The following is a 17,592-nucleotide window of genomic DNA, read 5'->3' as shown; positions in this document are numbered from 1 at the left end:
AATTGGCTCAGAGATGAACCTTGCTCTAATTGGCTCAGAGATGAACCTTGCTCTAATTGGCTCAGAGATGAACCTTGCTCTAATTGGCTCAGAGATGAACCTTGCTCAGAATGGCTCAGAGATGAACCTTGCTCAGAATGGCTCAGAGATGAACCTTGCTCTAATTGGCTCAGAGATGAACCTTGCTCTTAATTGGCTCACTAATGACTCCTGTTGACTCCTGCTTCAATCAACCAACCTCATTAATCAGTGTCATGACTAGTGACAGAAACCCAGTCAGCATAGAAGTTAAACCGGATTCTTAACCGGAGGATTATGATGATTTCTGACGTAAAACCTCTTGACCTGACAAGAAGTTGGATTACAGAAAAAAATATGAATATGTTTACATTACTTATTTTATTCATTTCCCACGGTTTTGTCAGACAAAATCCCAGTGATTTTCCCACCAGCTTTGGTCGCTGATGTGTATAATGTTGAATCCTCAGCATGCATGGACACACAAGCGTTGTTCAATGCCATCGGCAGGACATTGGTAAAAACAGAAGAGAGAGCTACCCTGCGGTACACCCCACGTTACATGTTTGACATTAGAGAAGCTTCCATTAAAGAAAACCCTCTGAGTTCTATTAGATAGAGAGCTCTGAATCCACGATATGGCAGAGGTTGAAAATCATAGCACGTACATCCTTTAAAACAACAGGTTATGGTCAATAATAGCAAATGCTGCACTGAAATCTAACAGTACAGCTCCCACAATCTTCCTATTATCAATTTCTTTCAACCAATCATCAGTCATTTGTGTCAGTGCAGTACATGTTGAGTGGCCTTCTCTATAAGCATGCTGAAAGCATGAAAGTTAATTTGTTTACAGAGAAATAGCATTGTATCTGGTCAAACACAATTTTCTTACAAAAGTTTTTTTTGCTACGAGTTTAGCAGCAATCTGATTGGTCGGCTGTTAGAACCAGTAAAAGGTGCTCTTGGGTAGAATGACCTTTGGCTTCCCTCCGGGTCTGAGGACAAACATTAGTCTCCACACTCAGATGAAAGATATGACAAACAGGAGAGTCAATGCAGTCAGATACCATCCTCTGCAGCGTTCCAGCTAAGTTGTCAAATACCAGGCGGTTTCTCATTATCGACGGACCAAAATCATTCTTCCACCTCATCCAAACTTACTTTACAAAAATCCTAAATTACAATGCTTTCCCTTTTCATTATTAGGTATTGTATGCATGAATGTGATGGCTCACAGTTTGTTGTTGACATTTCATGCCTAAGTTTGCCAATGAAATAGTCATTAAAGTAAATTGACAAAATCTAAATATTTTACGATAAATGAGACATATGATTCAATGAAAGAGGGAGTTGAATTAGTCTTTCTGCACATCATTTCATTTAAAGTACTCCAAAACTTTTCAGTCATAAATCACATAAAGTATCTTGGTTTAATAATACTTGTATTATTATTAATTATTATTATAAGATTTATTAATAGTAGAGTTTCTTCCTCATTTTCGTTCAGTTTATTCACATAATTCCTAATTTCACAGTAACTTTGCTGATCAGATGTGCAGCCAAATTTATTCACCTTTAGCCTCGACCCTCTCTCAACCATACAGCTTCTCAGTTCCTCATCAATCCACGGGGCCTTAACAGATCTTTAGCCTCGTCCCTCACTCAACCATACAGCTTCTCAGTTCCTCATCAATCCATGGAGCCTTAACAGTTCTAACAGTCAGTTTCGTAACAAGAGCATGTTTATCAATAACTGGAAGAAACTATTTCATAAATGGAGTGCTGCGTCTTGGATGCTCCTCATTACATCAGACCCAACAAATAAATATTATGCTGTATCTTCAACATACCAACCTCATAGTGTGGAAATATATATAAAACACAGGAAAATATGGTTTTTGACTGCACTGGGCCTTTAAAAGTCATACCTTTACCTTTAAAACCATGTGGAAGATTTCCAGTCATTCCAATGAATAAAGTGCTTTTTAATCCTAAAGAATATGAATGGTCAATACACCTTGAGATTTGCTTTGCCTACATATCATTCTTTTATGTTTTAGTTGTCATCAAGGATGAAGAGGACTCAATTCAGATTTCTCTAACATAATCATAGGTCTGCTTCATTCACAGATAAACAAATAAATAAAATCGTACATTCTGCTCTCATAGAACGTCTTACTTCAGAACCATCAAAATGCACTGCTATACTTCTTACCAATTGCGGCTGTTGAAGTCTATCAAATATGTGCAGACATTTCTTATTAGATTCGATCAAATATTTTACAATTAACAACAAAGGGCCCGCAAGATGAGTTGTGGAGATGTACTGTAGAAGTTAAGAGTCGTCAAAACATAGCTTCCATCTTTTTCTCTACGATTTATTTTTTAAATATATTTTACCTTTTATTTAACGAGGCAAGTCAGTTAAAGAACAAATTCTTATTTTCAATAACGGCCTAGGAACGGTGGGTTAACTTGCCTTGTTCAGGGGCAGAACGACAGATTTGTACCTTGTCAGCTCAGGGATTTGAACTTGCAACCTTCCGGTTACTAGTCCAACGCTCTAACCACCCTGCCGCCCCTCCACTCTAACCACTAGGCTACCCTGCCGCCCCTCCACTCTAACCACTAGGCTACCCTGCCGCCCCTTCACTCTAACCACTAGGCTACCCTGCCGCCCGACGATTAGCCAATAATATCCGGACGCGTATTAAAAACGGTCTAGCTGGTTGAGCAAAGTGCCTCTCCCTGATGGAGACGCCCTCGCTCTGCTGTCCGTGGCACCTCCACTCTAACCACTAGGCTACCCTGCCGCCTCTACACTCTAACCACTAGGCTACTTGCCACTTGCCTCTCCCTGATGGAGACGCCCTCGCTCTGCTGTCCGTGGCACCTCCGCTACCCTTTCTGCATACACTCCAGGGCTCCATTTTTAAACATTTAACCAGGTAAAAACCCATCGAGGTTAAAATAGTATTTTGCGACTTGACAAGAAGGCAAAACATGGAAACTGCAGCGTGTCCCAAAAAATACACACAAAAGACAAAAGTGTCACAAGTTAAAGACACAACTGAAGATTAGAAACCGCTGCAGTTGTCACAAACAGTGTTGTCGATCAGAGTCTTTAAAAAACAAGACACTATACTCCCCTAACTTTAAAACCTTCTGAAACATGTTCCAGGATGAAGGGGCATTATGGGGGGGAAATGTGGTTTCTCATCTCAGTTCTAGCTTTAGGAACAGACAAGCCCAGCAGTAATTGTACTATGCTTGGCTCTAAAAACCCAACAGTAATTGTACTATGCTTGACTCTAAAACCCAACAGTAATTGTACTATGCTTGGCTCTAAAAACCCAACAGTAATTGTACTATGCTTGGCTCTAAAACCCAGCAGTAATTGTACTATGCTTGGCTCTAAAACCCAACAGTAATTGTACTATGCTTGACTCTAAAACCCAACAGTAATTGTACTATGCTTGGCTCTAAAACCCAACAGTAATTGTACTATGCTTGGCTCTAAAACCCAACAGTAATTGTACTATGCTTGACTCTAAAACCCAACAGTAATTGTACTATGCTTGGCTCTAAAACCCAACAGTAATTGTACTATGCTTGGCTCTAAAACCCAACAGTAATTGTACTATGCTTGGCTCTAAAACCCGACTGGAATTGTACTATGCTTGACTCTAAAACCCAACAGTAATTGTACTATGCTTGACTCTAAAACCCAACAGTAATTGTACTATGCTTGGCTCTAAAACCCAACAGTAATTGTACTATGCTTGGCTCTAAAACCCAACAGTAATTGTACTATGCTTGACTCTAAAACCCAACAGTAATTGTACTATGCTTGACTCTAAAACCCAACAGTAATTGTACTATGCTTGACTCTAAAACCCAACAGTAATTGTACTATGCTTGACTCTAAAACCCAACAGTAATTGTACTATGCTTGACTCTAAAACCCAACAGTAATTGTACTATGCTTGGCTCTAAAACCCAACAGTAATTGTACTATGCTTGGCTCTAAAACCCAACAGTAATTGTACTATGCTTGGCTCTAAAACCCAACAGTAATTGTACTATGCTTGGCTCTAAAACCCAACAGTAATTGTACTATGCTTGGCTCTAAAACCCAACAGTAATTGTACTATGCTTGGCTCTAAAACCCAACAGTAATTGTACTATGCTTGGCTCTAAAACCCAACAGTAATTGTACTATGCTTGGCTCTAAAACCCAACAGTAATTGTACTATGCTTGGCTCTAAAACCCAACAGTAATTGTACTATGCTTGGCTCTAAAACCCAACAGTAATTGTACTATGCTTGGCTCTAAAACCCAACAGTAATTGTACTATGCTTGACTCTAAAACCCAACAGTAATTGTACTATGCTTGGCTCTAAAACCCAACAGTAATTGTACTATGCTTGGCTCTAAAACCCAACAGTAATTGTACTATGCTTGACTCTAAAACCCAACAGTAATTGTACTATGCTTGGCTCTAAAACCCAACAGTAATTGTACTATGCTTGGCTCTAAAACCCAACAGTAATTGTACTATGCTTGGCTCTAAAACCCGACTGGAATTGTACTATGCTTGACTCTAAAACCCAACAGTAATTGTACTATGCTTGACTCTAAAACCCAACAGTAATTGTACTATGCTTGGCTCTAAAACCCAACAGTAATTGTACTATGCTTGGCTCTAAAACCCAACAGTAATTGTACTATGCTTGACTCTAAAACCCAACAGTAATTGTACTATGCTTGACTCTAAAACCCAACAGTAATTGTACTATGCTTGACTCTAAAACCCAACAGTAATTGTACTATGCTTGACTCTAAAACCCAACAGTAATTGTACTATGCTTGACTCTAAAACCCAACAGTAATTGTACTATGCTTGGCTCTAAAACCCAACAGTAATTGTACTATGCTTGGCTCTAAAACCCAACAGTAATTGTACTATGCTTGGCTCTAAAACCCAACAGTAATTGTACTATGCTTGGCTCTAAAACCCAACAGTAATTGTACTATGCTTGGCTCTAAAACCCAACAGTAATTGTACTATGCTTGGCTCTAAAACCCAACAGTAATTGTACTATGCTTGGCTCTAAAACCCAACAGTAATTGTACTATGCTTGGCTCTAAAACCCAACAGTAATTGTACTATGCTTGGCTCTAAAACCCAACAGTAATTGTACTATGCTTGGCTCTAAAACCCAACAGTAATTGTACTATGCTTGACTCTAAAACCCAACAGTAATTGTACTATGCTTGGCTCTAAAACCCAACAGTAATTGTACTATGCTTGACTCTAAAACCCAACAGTAATTGTACTATGCTTGGCTCTAAAACCCAACAGTAATTGTACTATGCTTGGCTCTAAAACCCAACAGTAATTGTACTATGCTTGGCTCTAAAACCCAACAGTAATTGTACTATGCTTGGCTCTAAAACCCAACAGTAATTGTACTATGCTTGACTCTAAAACCCAACAGTAATTGTACTATGCTTGGCTCTAAAACCCAACAGTAATTGTACTATGCTTGGCTCTAAAACCCAACAGTAATTGTACTATGCTTGACTCTAAAACCCAACAGTAATTGTACTATGCTTGGCTCTAAAACCCAACAGTAATTGTACTATGCTTGGCTCTAAAACCCGACTGGAATTGTACTATGCTTGACTCTAAAACCCGACTGGAATTGTACTATGCTTGACTCTAAAACCCAACAGTAATTGTACTATGCTTGACTCTAAAACCCAACAGTAATTGTACTATGCTTGGCTCTAAAACCCAACAGTAATTGTACTATGCTTGGCTCTAAAACCCAACAGTAATTGTACTATGCTTGGCTCTAAAACCCAACAGTAATTGTACTATGCTTGACTCTAAAACCCAACAGTAATTGTACTATGCTTGACTCTAAAACCCAACAGTAATTGTACTATGCTTGGCTCTAAAACCCAACAGTAATTGTACTATGCTTGGCTCTAAAACCCAACAGTAATTGTACTATGCTTGGCTCTAAAACCCAACAGTAATTGTACTATGCTTGGCTCTAAAACCCAACAGTAATTGTACTATGCTTGGCTCTAAAACCCAACAGTAATTGTACTATGCTTGACTCTAAAACCCAACAGTAATTGTACTATGCTTGACTCTAAAACCCAACAGTAATTGTACTATGCTTGACTCTAAAACCCAACAGTAATTGTACTATGCTTGACTCTAAAACCCAACAGTAATTGTACTATGCTTGACTCTAAAACCCAACAGTAATTGTACTATGCTTGGCTCTAAAACCCAACAGTAATTGTACTATGCTTGGCTCTAAAACCCAACAGTAATTGTACTATGCTTGGCTCTAAAACCCAACAGTAATTGTACTATGCTTGGCTCTAAAACCCAACAGTAATTGTACTATGCTTGGCTCTAAAACCCAACAGTAATTGTACTATGCTTGGCTCTAAAACCCAACAGTAATTGTACTATGCTTGGCTCTAAAACCCAACAGTAATTGTACTATGCTTGGCTCTAAAACCCAACAGTAATTGTACTATGCTTGGCTCTAAAACCCAACAGTAATTGTACTATGCTTGGCTCTAAAACCCAACAGTAATTGTACTATGCTTGACTCTAAAACCCAACAGTAATTGTACTATGCTTGGCTCTAAAACCCAACAGTAATTGTACTATGCTTGGCTCTAAAACCCAACAGTAATTGTACTATGCTTGGCTCTAAAACCCAACAGTAATTGTACTATGCTTGACTCTAAAACCCAACAGTAATTGTACTATGCTTGACTCTAAAACCCAACAGTAATTGTACTATGCTTGACTCTAAAACCCAACAGTAATTGTACTATGCTTGACTCTAAAACCCAACAGTAATTGTACTATGCTTGGCTCTAAAACCCGACTGGAATTCAGATATAACTGAGTTATTATGAAGAAAGTCTTTGAACTGTGAGTTCTCCAGGTTTTCTAAAAACCTTTGCCAGCGCAGACAGTGTAGATACGGGACGACAGTTCTCCAACTGGGACGGATCTCCACCTTTATGTAAAAGCGTGACATGGGCTGCTTTCCAGACTTTTGGAATGGTATAACTCTCCAATGAAATATTTAATATATGAGAGTGAGAGGGGCAGCAATGATCTCTGCACCAATTGTTTGAAAATATGGGTTTAATTCATCCGGGCCAGCCTCTTTCTTTATATCAATATATTTGAGTTCCTTTACAACTTCTGAAAGCTCAATCTCGGTAAAAATGAAATAGATGAACCGTAGGCCAGCATGTGGCAGTTTCATTCACAGCCTCATTTGAGATGTTAGGAAGGAGTTCATTATCAAATAAATGTCCAGCTTTTAGCAAAATGCTCATTAAACATGGCAAGCAGTTTATTCTTGTCAGTCACATCCATTGAATTTGAGGTCAGTTTCAACAGAAGACCAGAGGAGTTAGTGTTAGCATTCATGGATTTAAATGGTTTTCCATAATTTGGTCGGGTTATTGAGGTTTGCCTTGGTAGATTCGTAATAAAAGCTAGATTTGCATTTCTGTATTAACAAGGTACATTTATTTTTCAGTGCCCTGAATAACTGCCATTCGGCCTAGGAATTACCCCTTTCTGGCTTTGGCCCACTGTGTATTTATGGGATCCAATCAGATAATTCTCCTGTAAACCAGGAACTGTCTCTACCTCCTTACCCGGTACTTTCTGAGAGGGGCGTAATAATCGCAGATAGTAGAAAACAAGGAATGAAAATAGGAGAATTCCTCTTCGATATCTGTAATAAGTGTAATCCTATCCTATCTATGAAGTTCATGCAGGAATGTCTGCTCACAGAACTAACAAAAATGTTTGACTATGAAACGAGAGGACACTTTGGGGATTTTAGTGTCTCTAATGCAAGCAACTGCACAACGATCACTTAAATCATTAGCGATAATACCAACGGCCGAGTATTTATGAGGATTGTTTGTTAGAACAACATCAAATAAGTGTTGATTTAGAGATGTCTTTGGGATTGAGTTTTGTGACTGCATTTATAATTTGAGTAAATGTATTGCACAGTCCCCTTATGGCCCCGGAGTTTGGAGATAACCAATCGCAGTTTAAATCGCCCATGAAGACCATTTCATCCCCCCCCCCCAACAACGCATCAGTTCAGCCAGGAGAATCCAGGGATTCTACTTTTGCAGATGGAGATCTATAACATCCTATCAAATCTAAAGTTCACAGCTTTCGATAAATGCAGTTTCAATGCTTAAAAACTCACTGTTTTGGTTTAGATAAAGACCTTAGTTCAGTAACCACACATCTGTCTTTAAAAAATAGACGGATATACCCCCCTCCCCTGTTACTTTGTCGGTCACATCGATAAACATTATAACCATCCAAGTCTATAGACTGATTTAGAACAGATTTCTTAAGGCAGGTCTCAGACAGTACTAAGACATCTGGGTCAGCAGTGTGAACCCAGACTTTTATCATGTACAATTTTGGCATCAGACTCCTCATATTAATATCAGTCCCAACCCTGATCTAGTTTTAAAATAAATTGGAGTGGTTAGTTCATCCATAGCCAATGGGCCTGGGTTTGGGTGAATGTTTCCTGATTCATAGCCAATGGGCCTGGGTTTGGGTGAATGTTTCCTGATCCATAGCCAATGGGCCTGGGTTTGGGTGAATGTTTCCTGATTCATAGCCAATGGGCCTGGGTTTGGGTGAATGTTTCCTGATTCATAGCCAATGGGCCTGGGTTTGGGTGAATGTTTCCTGATCCATAGCCAATGGGCCTGGGTTTGGGTGAATGTTTCCTGATTCATAGCCAATGGGCCTGGGTTTGGGTGAATGTTTCCTGATTCATAGCCAATGGGCCTGGGTTTGGGTGAATGTTTCCTGATTCATAGCCAATGGGACTGGGTTTGGGTGAATGTTTCCTGATCCATAGCCAATGGGCCTGGGTTTGGGTGAATGTTTCCTGATTCATAGCCAATGGGCCTGGGTTTGGGTGAATGTTTCCTGATTCATAGCCAATGGGCCTGGGTTTGGGTGAATGTTTCCTGATTCATAGCCAATGGGCCTGGGTTTGGGTGAATGTTTCCTGATTCATAGCCAATGGGCCTGGGTTTGGGTGAATGTTTCCTGATCCATAGCCAATGGGCCTGGGTTTGGGTGAATGTTTCCTGATTCATAGCCAATGGGCCTGGGTTTGGGTGAATGTTTCCTGATCCATAGCCAATGGGCCTGGGTTTGGGTGAATGTTTCCTGATCCATAGCCAATGGGCCTGGGTTTGGGTGAATGTTTCCTGATTCATAGCCAATGGGCCTGGGAGAATGTTTCCTGATTCATAGCCAATGGGCCTGGGAGAATGTTTCCTGATTCATAGCCAATGGGCCTGGGAGAATGTTTCCTGATTCATAGCCAATGGGCCTGGGAGAATGTTTCCTGATTCATAGCCAATGGGCCTGGGAGAATGTTTCCTGATCCATAGCCAATGGGCCTGGGAGAATGTTTCCTGATTCATAGCCAATGGGCCTGGGAGAATGTTTCCTGATTCATAGCCAATGGGCCTGGGTTTGGGTGAATGTTTCCTGATTCATAGCCAATGGGCCTGGGAGAATGTTTCCTGATCCATAGCCAATGGGACTGGGTTTGGGTGAATGTTTCCTAATTCATAGCCAATGGGCCTGGGTTTGGGTGAATGTTTCCTGATTCATAGCCAATGGGCCTGGGTTTGGGTGAATGTTTCCTGATTCATAGCCAATGGGCCTGGGTTTGGGTGAATGTTTCCTGATTCATAGCCAATAGGCCTGGGTTTGGGTGAATGTTTCCTGATTCATAGCCAATGGGCCTGGGTTTGGGTGAATGTTTCCTGATTCATAGCCAATGGGCCTGGGTTTAGGTGAATGTTTCCTGATTCATAGCCAATGGCCCTGGGTTTGGTTGAATGTTTCCTGATTCATAGCCAATGGGCCTGGGTTTGGGTGAATGTTTCCTGATTCATAGCCAATGGGCCTGGGTTTGGTTGAATGTTTCCTGATTCATAGCCAATGGGCCTGGGTTTGGGTGAATGTTTCCTGATTCATAGCCAATGGGCCTGGGAGAATGTTTCCTGATCCATAGCCAATGGGCCTGGGTTTGGGTGAAAGTTTCCTGATTCATAGCCAATGGGCCTGGGTTTGGGTGAATGTTTCCTAATTCATAGCCAATGGGCCTGGGTTTGGTTGAATGTTTCCTGATTCATAGCCAATGGGCCTGGGTTTGGGTGAATGTTTCCTGATTCATAGCCAATGGTCCTGGGTTTGGGTGAATGTTTCCTGACACCAAAAAGCAGAAGAATAATAAAACACCTTGATTTATTTATTCCTAAAATCACACTGCTTTTAGCTGATTTTGAATAATCCAAACTACAGTCATCTGATACAACAAACACAGTTTTTGAGCCAGATCAAACCCTGTAGATTTTATGTCCATGTCACAGTGGGAGTCAAATGGTAACACAACGGGATCCCTCTGAAAGATAAAAGCTGCTATACTATCAGTCAAAGTAGGGTTTAGCGGTATCTCTCTGGGGTACGGAGATGAGATTGTTTTTGATAATTTAGACAACACAATGAGCCATAACCCATGTAGGCAGAAATTAAAACCATTTGTACAAAAATACCCATTTTAACCACTGAATCCAACATTTCACTAAAACAAAAAGAAAACATTTTAAATAAACCGAGTCAATCTAATGAAAAATGTTAAATCCCCCCCCCCCACCTCTCCCTCGTCTCTCCCCCACGTCTCCCCCACGTCTCTCCCTCGTCTCTCCCCCACCTCTCCCTCGTCTCCCCCCCACCTCTCCCTCGTCTCCCCCCCACCTCTCCCTCGTCTCCCCCCCACCTCTCCCTCGTCTCCCCCACCTCTCCCTCGTGTCTCCCCCACCTCTCCCTCGTCTCTCCCCCACCTTTCCCTCGTCTCTCCCCCACGTCTCTCCCTCGTCTCTCCCCCACCTCTCTCCCTCGTCTCTCCCCCACGTCTCTCCCTCGTCTCTCCCCCACGTCTCTCCCTCGTCTCTCCCCCACCTCTCCCTCGTCTCTCCCCCACGTCTCTCCCCCACGTCTCTCCCTCGTCTCTCCCCCACCTCTCCCTCGTCTCCCCCACCTCTCCCTCGTGTCTCTCCCCCACCTCTCTCCCTCGTCTCTCCCCCACCTCTCTCCCTCGTCTCTCCCCCACCTCTCTCCCTCGTCTCTCCCCCACCTCTCTCCCTCGTCTCTCCCCCACCTCTCCCTCGTCTCTCCCCCACGTCTCTCCCTCGTCTCTCCCCCACGTCTCTCCCTCGTCTCTCCCTCGTCTCTCCCTCGTCTCTCCCCCACGTCTCTCCCTCGTCTCTCCCCCACGTCTCTCCCTCGTCTCTCCCCCACGTCTCTCCCCCACTTCTCCCCCAGTCTCTCCCCCACTTCTCCCCCAGTCTCTCCCCCACTTCTCACCCGTCTCTCACCCCCATCTCTTCTTCTCTTTTGGATCTACTCGCTGTATTCTATCTATTATCTGACATAATATTCTTTAGAATCATACACACTATCTAAACCTCAATGTCTGGCGTGGTTTCTCCCAGACCAACGAGTACCTCAGAACGACCTGCCTGTCTGCTACAACAGAGTAGCAGCCTGAGGCACAGAGAGCAGGAGCGTGACTGGGACAAGTCCTGCCACCTGCAACTGGGTCTGAATGTTAACTAGGCTAGATCAGGACTAACCTCATTCTAAAACGGGTCAGTAAGGTCTGAAAGATATATATATATATATTTTTTAAAATATGTCTTGATTGCCTATATGTCTTTCCACCCAAGTTAATACTTGGTGGAAGCAACCATTACAGCTGTGAATAATTTCTACCAACTTCGCACAACTCTTACGGTAAGATATGGCCCTTGTTGTTCTCCGAATTGTTCCAAGCCCCAGTCAATTTGTTTGGGAATCATTGATGGACAGCAATATTTAAATCGTATCTATGATTTTCAAGCAAATTGAAGTCAGGAGTGAGACTAGAGCACTCAGGAACACTCGACACCACTTGGAAAGCCATTACGGCGTGTCTGTCCATAGCATGAACATGTATGTTATTGTCAACTCTATCCCAGGGTTTTCAGAAGACAGAGGTGGGTTTTCTATAACTTCTTATCTGGGCTTTGCATCTTTCCTATTTCTTTTCATCCTAACAAACTCTAAAAAGAAAGTAAGAAAGTCACACGGATTATTCTCCCACACATTAAATGGGAGAATAATAAATTAAATTTAGCAAACAACATTTCAGCACATATTTTTTTTTTGTTCTTCAGGTTATGAAGACAGTGGAATTAGCGCAGCCATTGAACACAGTGGGAGAGGTGTGTCATGGTAATTAAGGCAACGAGGGATGGGAAAAGCGGAACTGTTTAAAAAATAATAAAAAATAATGTTTTACAGCATGTCAAGATGTTAAATACAATTAACTACATCATCTAATGTCAACATGATTAGATCAAATAAATCATGTTAATATCATCAAGTTATTGTGTGCAGGGTGTCGTCTTTCGGATGGGACGTTAAACGGGTGTCCTGACTCTCTCCGAGGTCTTTAAAGATCCCATGGCACTTATCGTAAGAGTTAGGGGGTGTTAACCCCGGAGTCCTGGCTAAATTCCCAATCTGCCCCTCAAACCATTATGACCACCTAAATCGTCCCCAGTTTTACAACTGGCTCATTCATTCCCCCCCTCCTCTCCCCTGTCACTATTCCCCAGGTTGTTGCTGTAAATGAGAACGTGTTCTCACTCAACTTACCTGGTAAAATTACAGTAAAATAAATTCATTAATTAAAAATGTAACTGGATCTCCTACATAAAAAGACGGACACCTAGTGGTTTGAATATTGACTGAGCTCAACCCAATGAACATATTTTGCCCACAGCTTATTAGCCTACAATGCACAAAGATATATTTTAATTTATGTATGCTTTATTTAACTAGGCAAGTCAGTTAAGAACAAATTCTTATTTACAATGACGGCCAAACCCGGACGACGCTGGGCCAATTGTGCGCCGCCCTATGGGACTCCCAAACACGGACGGATGTGATACAGCCTGGATATCGAACCAGGGACTGTAGTGACACCTCTTACACTGAAATGCAGTGCCTTAGACCGCTGCGCCACTCGGGAGCCCATATCATGTTTCCCAGGTCGATTATGTTCATTCTACATTATTGCATGAATCACAAGAAGATATGACATTAAATCAAATCCCAAAAAATGTATTAAATGCAACAATAATTATTGCTGATTATTAACACGATGTCATTGTATTTAATCGTGTTGACATCAGATCATGTCATTAATTGGCCCATGTATTCGACATCTCACTTGACATGCTGTAAAACACAGTTCCACTGTTTCCATCCCTCGGTTGCCTTAATTACCATGACACACCTCTCCCACTGTGTTCAATGGCTGCGCTAATTCCACTGGTTGTCTAAATTGACCTGGGAAAAAAAGAGAACTGAGTGCTGAAACTGTGTTCGCTAGACCCATTAAATGATTAGGAGCATAATTGGAAACAGCATTGTTTTGGTAGCATCATGTTATGGGTATACTTTGCACTGACAAGGGACTGGGGAGATTGTTAGGATCAAAAGCCCAGGTAAAAAAAAAGTTCACAGGAAATACAGTCTTTTCAGTCTTCAGAGAACCCTGGGATCGTTTGGTGTAGAGTTAGTAGTATCTTATTCAACATGATTCACAGCTGTAAGGGATGCTAAAAGGTGCTTTTACCAAGTATGAACTCTGGGGTGTGTGAATACATATGCAAATCGATACATTCACAATTTCTGTATTTCTTAGTAATAAGGACAATTTTCAACAACAACAAAAATTATTCTTCGTACTTTGAAAATGTAGGTTGTGTAGATCGATAGGGAAAAACATCTAATGAATGTTAAGGCAGCAACATGTGAAGACCGTGGCTATGGAGACGTTTTCACCCAGGACATGATAATATGTAGACATGACATTACATGTGACCATGCTGCCATCTAGAGTCCATAGCCTGGTACTTCACCCATCTAGAGTCCATAGTCTGGTACTTCACCCAACTAGAGGCCATAGCCTGGTACTTCACCCATCTAGAGTCCATAGCCTGGTACTTCACCATCTAGAGTCCATAGTCTGGTACTTCACCCATCTAGAGTCCATAGCCTGGTACTTTACCCATCTAGAGTCCATAGTCTGGTACTTCATCATCTAGAGTCCATAGCCTGGTACTTCACCATCTAGAGTCCATAGCCTGGTACCCATCTAGAGTCCATAGCCTGGTACTTCACCCATCTAGGTTCCATAGCCTGGTACTTCACCCATCTAGAGTCCATAGCCTGGTACTTCACCCATCTAGAGTCCATAGCCTGGTACTTCACCCATCTAGAGTCCATAGCCTGGTACTTCACCCATCTAGAGTCCATAGCCTGGTACCCATCTAGGCTCCATAGCCTGGTACCCATCTAGGGTCCATAGCCTGGTACCCATCTAGGCTCCATAGCCTGGTACCCATCTAGGCTCCATAGCCTGGTACCCATCTAGGGTCCATAGCCTGGTACCCATCTAGGGTCCATAGCCTGGTACCCATCTAGGGTCCATAGCCTGGTACCCATCTAGGCTCCATAGCCTGGTACCCATCTAGGGTCCATAGCCTGGTACCCATCTAGGCTCCATAGCCTGGTACCCATCTAGGCTCCATAGCCTGGTACCCATCTAGGGTCCATAGCCTGGTACCCATCTAGGGTCCATAGCCTGGTACCCATCTAGGGTCCATAGCCTGGTACCCATCTAGGGTCCATAGCCTGGTACCCATCTAGGGTCCATAGCCTGGTACTTCACCCATCTAGGGTCCATAGCCCGGTACTTCACCATCTAGAGTCCATAGCCCGGTACTTCACCATCTAGAGTCCATAGCCCGGTACTTCACCATCTAGAGTCCATAGCCTGGTACTTCACCATCTAGAGTCCATAGCCTGGTACTTCACCATCTAGAGTCCATAGCCTGGTACCCATCTAGAGTCCATAGCCTGGTACCCATCTAGGGTCCATAGCCTGGTACCCATCTAGGGTCCATAGCCTGGTACCCATCTAGGGTCCATAGCCTGGTACCCATCTAGGGTCCATAGCCTGGTACCCATCTAGGGTCCATAGCCTGGTACCCATCTAGGGTCCATAGCCTGGTACCCATCTAGGGTCCATAGCCTGGTACCCATCAAGGGTCCATAGCCTGGTACCCATCTAGGGTCCATAGCCTGGTACCCATCTAGGGTCCATAGCCTGGTACCCATCTAGGGTCCATAGCCTGGTACCCATCTAGGGTCCATAGCCTGGTAACCATCTAGGGTCCATAGCCTGGCACCCATCTAGGGTCCATAGCCTGGTACCCATCTAGGGTCCATAGCCTGGTACCCATCTAGGGTCCATAGCCTGGCACCCATCTAGGTTCCATAGCATGGCACCCATCTAGGGTCCATAGCCTGGTACCCATCTAGGGTCCATAACCTGGTAAACTAGACAGAAATCCATCTACTTGTTAATTGACTGTAGAAAAGTAGTCAGTAATTCAGCCCGTCTACGTCGCTGTGTAATCGAGCACATAAGCCTATGATGTGTGGAGCTGTGAAATGCACTGTAAATAACATTTTGACTTGACGCTGTGTGTGTGTGTGTGTTGAAGGGTCTCAGTATAAATATGTATGCATAGATCAATAGGCATTAAAAAGGTCAATGCCAGGCGATGAGGGATCGCTCAGTAAATACACTGTAATTCATTATGAAGGCTTATGTTCACACACACCACACACACACACACACACACACACAAGGACGGGGGGCACGAACACAAGTTTCAGTCTTCTATCCTCGTGAGGACCTATAATTTATTATATTCTCTCTAAGCCATACACCTAACTCAAACACTAACACCTTACCCTAACCCCTAAGCTTAGAATAGCCTTTTATTCTGAAAGGGGAAGTGGGAGAATTCCCCCTTGTTTTACTACCTATATCCTTGTGTGGACATCTGGGGATATTAGGTCCCCACAAGGATAGAAGAATCAACACACACACACACACACACAGGTCATCTTTATGATCCCACAATGACACACTCACGATTGACTGTGACAACGGAAACATCTCCATCAGACAGACTAATTAAATACCACAGAGGGGAGGGGAGATCCAAGATGGCTGCCACTTGGCACCAGCAGTCGCACAATAATTAGTCTCTTCCTGGAAACTGGTAACCAGGGTTAGTTTCCTGTAAGAGCCAAAATGGCCAAAACCATTTAAAAAAAAAAAAAAACCTACAGGAGGAGTATGATTCTTAAAATATATATATATATATATATATATCTCTTGAGAAAAAACTTCTGCAAAAGTTTAGCAACCACAGCACTTTTTTGAAAGCGCTGACAAAATAGGTGATATGATATGTATACGAACCCATAATGTACCATGTATTGAAAGCTCTTTATCATCTGAAAACTGCCATAAAAGTACGGTCGGGTTGTCCCTATACAAATATTCAATGGCTGAAGAGGCTCTCGCCCTTCGGGAAGTTTTGTCACTGTCAGAAGTAATAATAAGCATTTTCTTTTCAGTGTTCGCAGAGTAGACATTCGAACATTGTGCATTCCACAGGATTATTGAGAGAGACAGTTGGAGCTCTCCTGAGGTAAAATGGTACCCAAAGTTTTCTCCTAAAGAACTGAGTAACTTGGGAGGCCAACTGTCAGCAGACTTCAAACACGGCTGAAAGGAAGGAGAGAAACAGTCATTCCTCATCGCTGGCAAAGAACTGCTTTTACAGCAGACGGACTCATCTGACACATCATTAACCATACAGGACATCCGTGTGTGTGTGTCTAAGAGAGAAAGAGAGAGATGTATTCAGAAAGTGTGTGTGTGTGTGTGAGAGAGAGAAAGAAAGAGTGTGTGTGTGTGTGAGCCAGTAGAAGTGAACACATTTTCTCATTGTGATTATTCCTCAACATGTATCTTCTAATACTAATTTGATTATGGAGACTAACTAGAAAATTAACTAGACTAATTACAACTAACTAGAGCAACTAAAAAACAAACTAGAAAAACAATAATTCTGTCCTCTGGTTGGTTACTAGAACAGCTGTCCTCTGGTCTCTAAAACAGCTGTCCTCGGGTCTCTAAAACAGCTGTCCTCGGGTCTCTAAAACAGCTGTCCTCGGGTCTCTAAAACAGCTGTCCTCGGGTCTCTAAAACAGCTGTCCTCGGGTCTCTAAAACAGCAGTCCTCGGGTCTCTAAAACAGCTGTCCTCGGGTTGGCAGGGTCACTAGAACAGCTGTCCTCTGGTTGACAGGGTCACTAGAACAGCTGTCCTCTGGTCACTAAAACAGCTGTCCTCTGGTTGACAGGGTCACTAAAACAGCTGTCCTCTGGTTGACAGGGTCACTAGAACAGCTGTCCTCTGGTCACTAGAACAGCTGTCCTCTGGTTGACAGGGTCACTAGAACAGCTGT

Source organism: Oncorhynchus clarkii, chromosome 29 (genome assembly GCF_045791955.1).
Source record: "Oncorhynchus clarkii lewisi isolate Uvic-CL-2024 chromosome 29, UVic_Ocla_1.0, whole genome shotgun sequence".
Lineage (NCBI taxonomy): Eukaryota > Metazoa > Chordata > Actinopteri > Salmoniformes > Salmonidae > Oncorhynchus > Oncorhynchus clarkii.
This window is presented reverse-complemented; position numbering follows the sequence as displayed.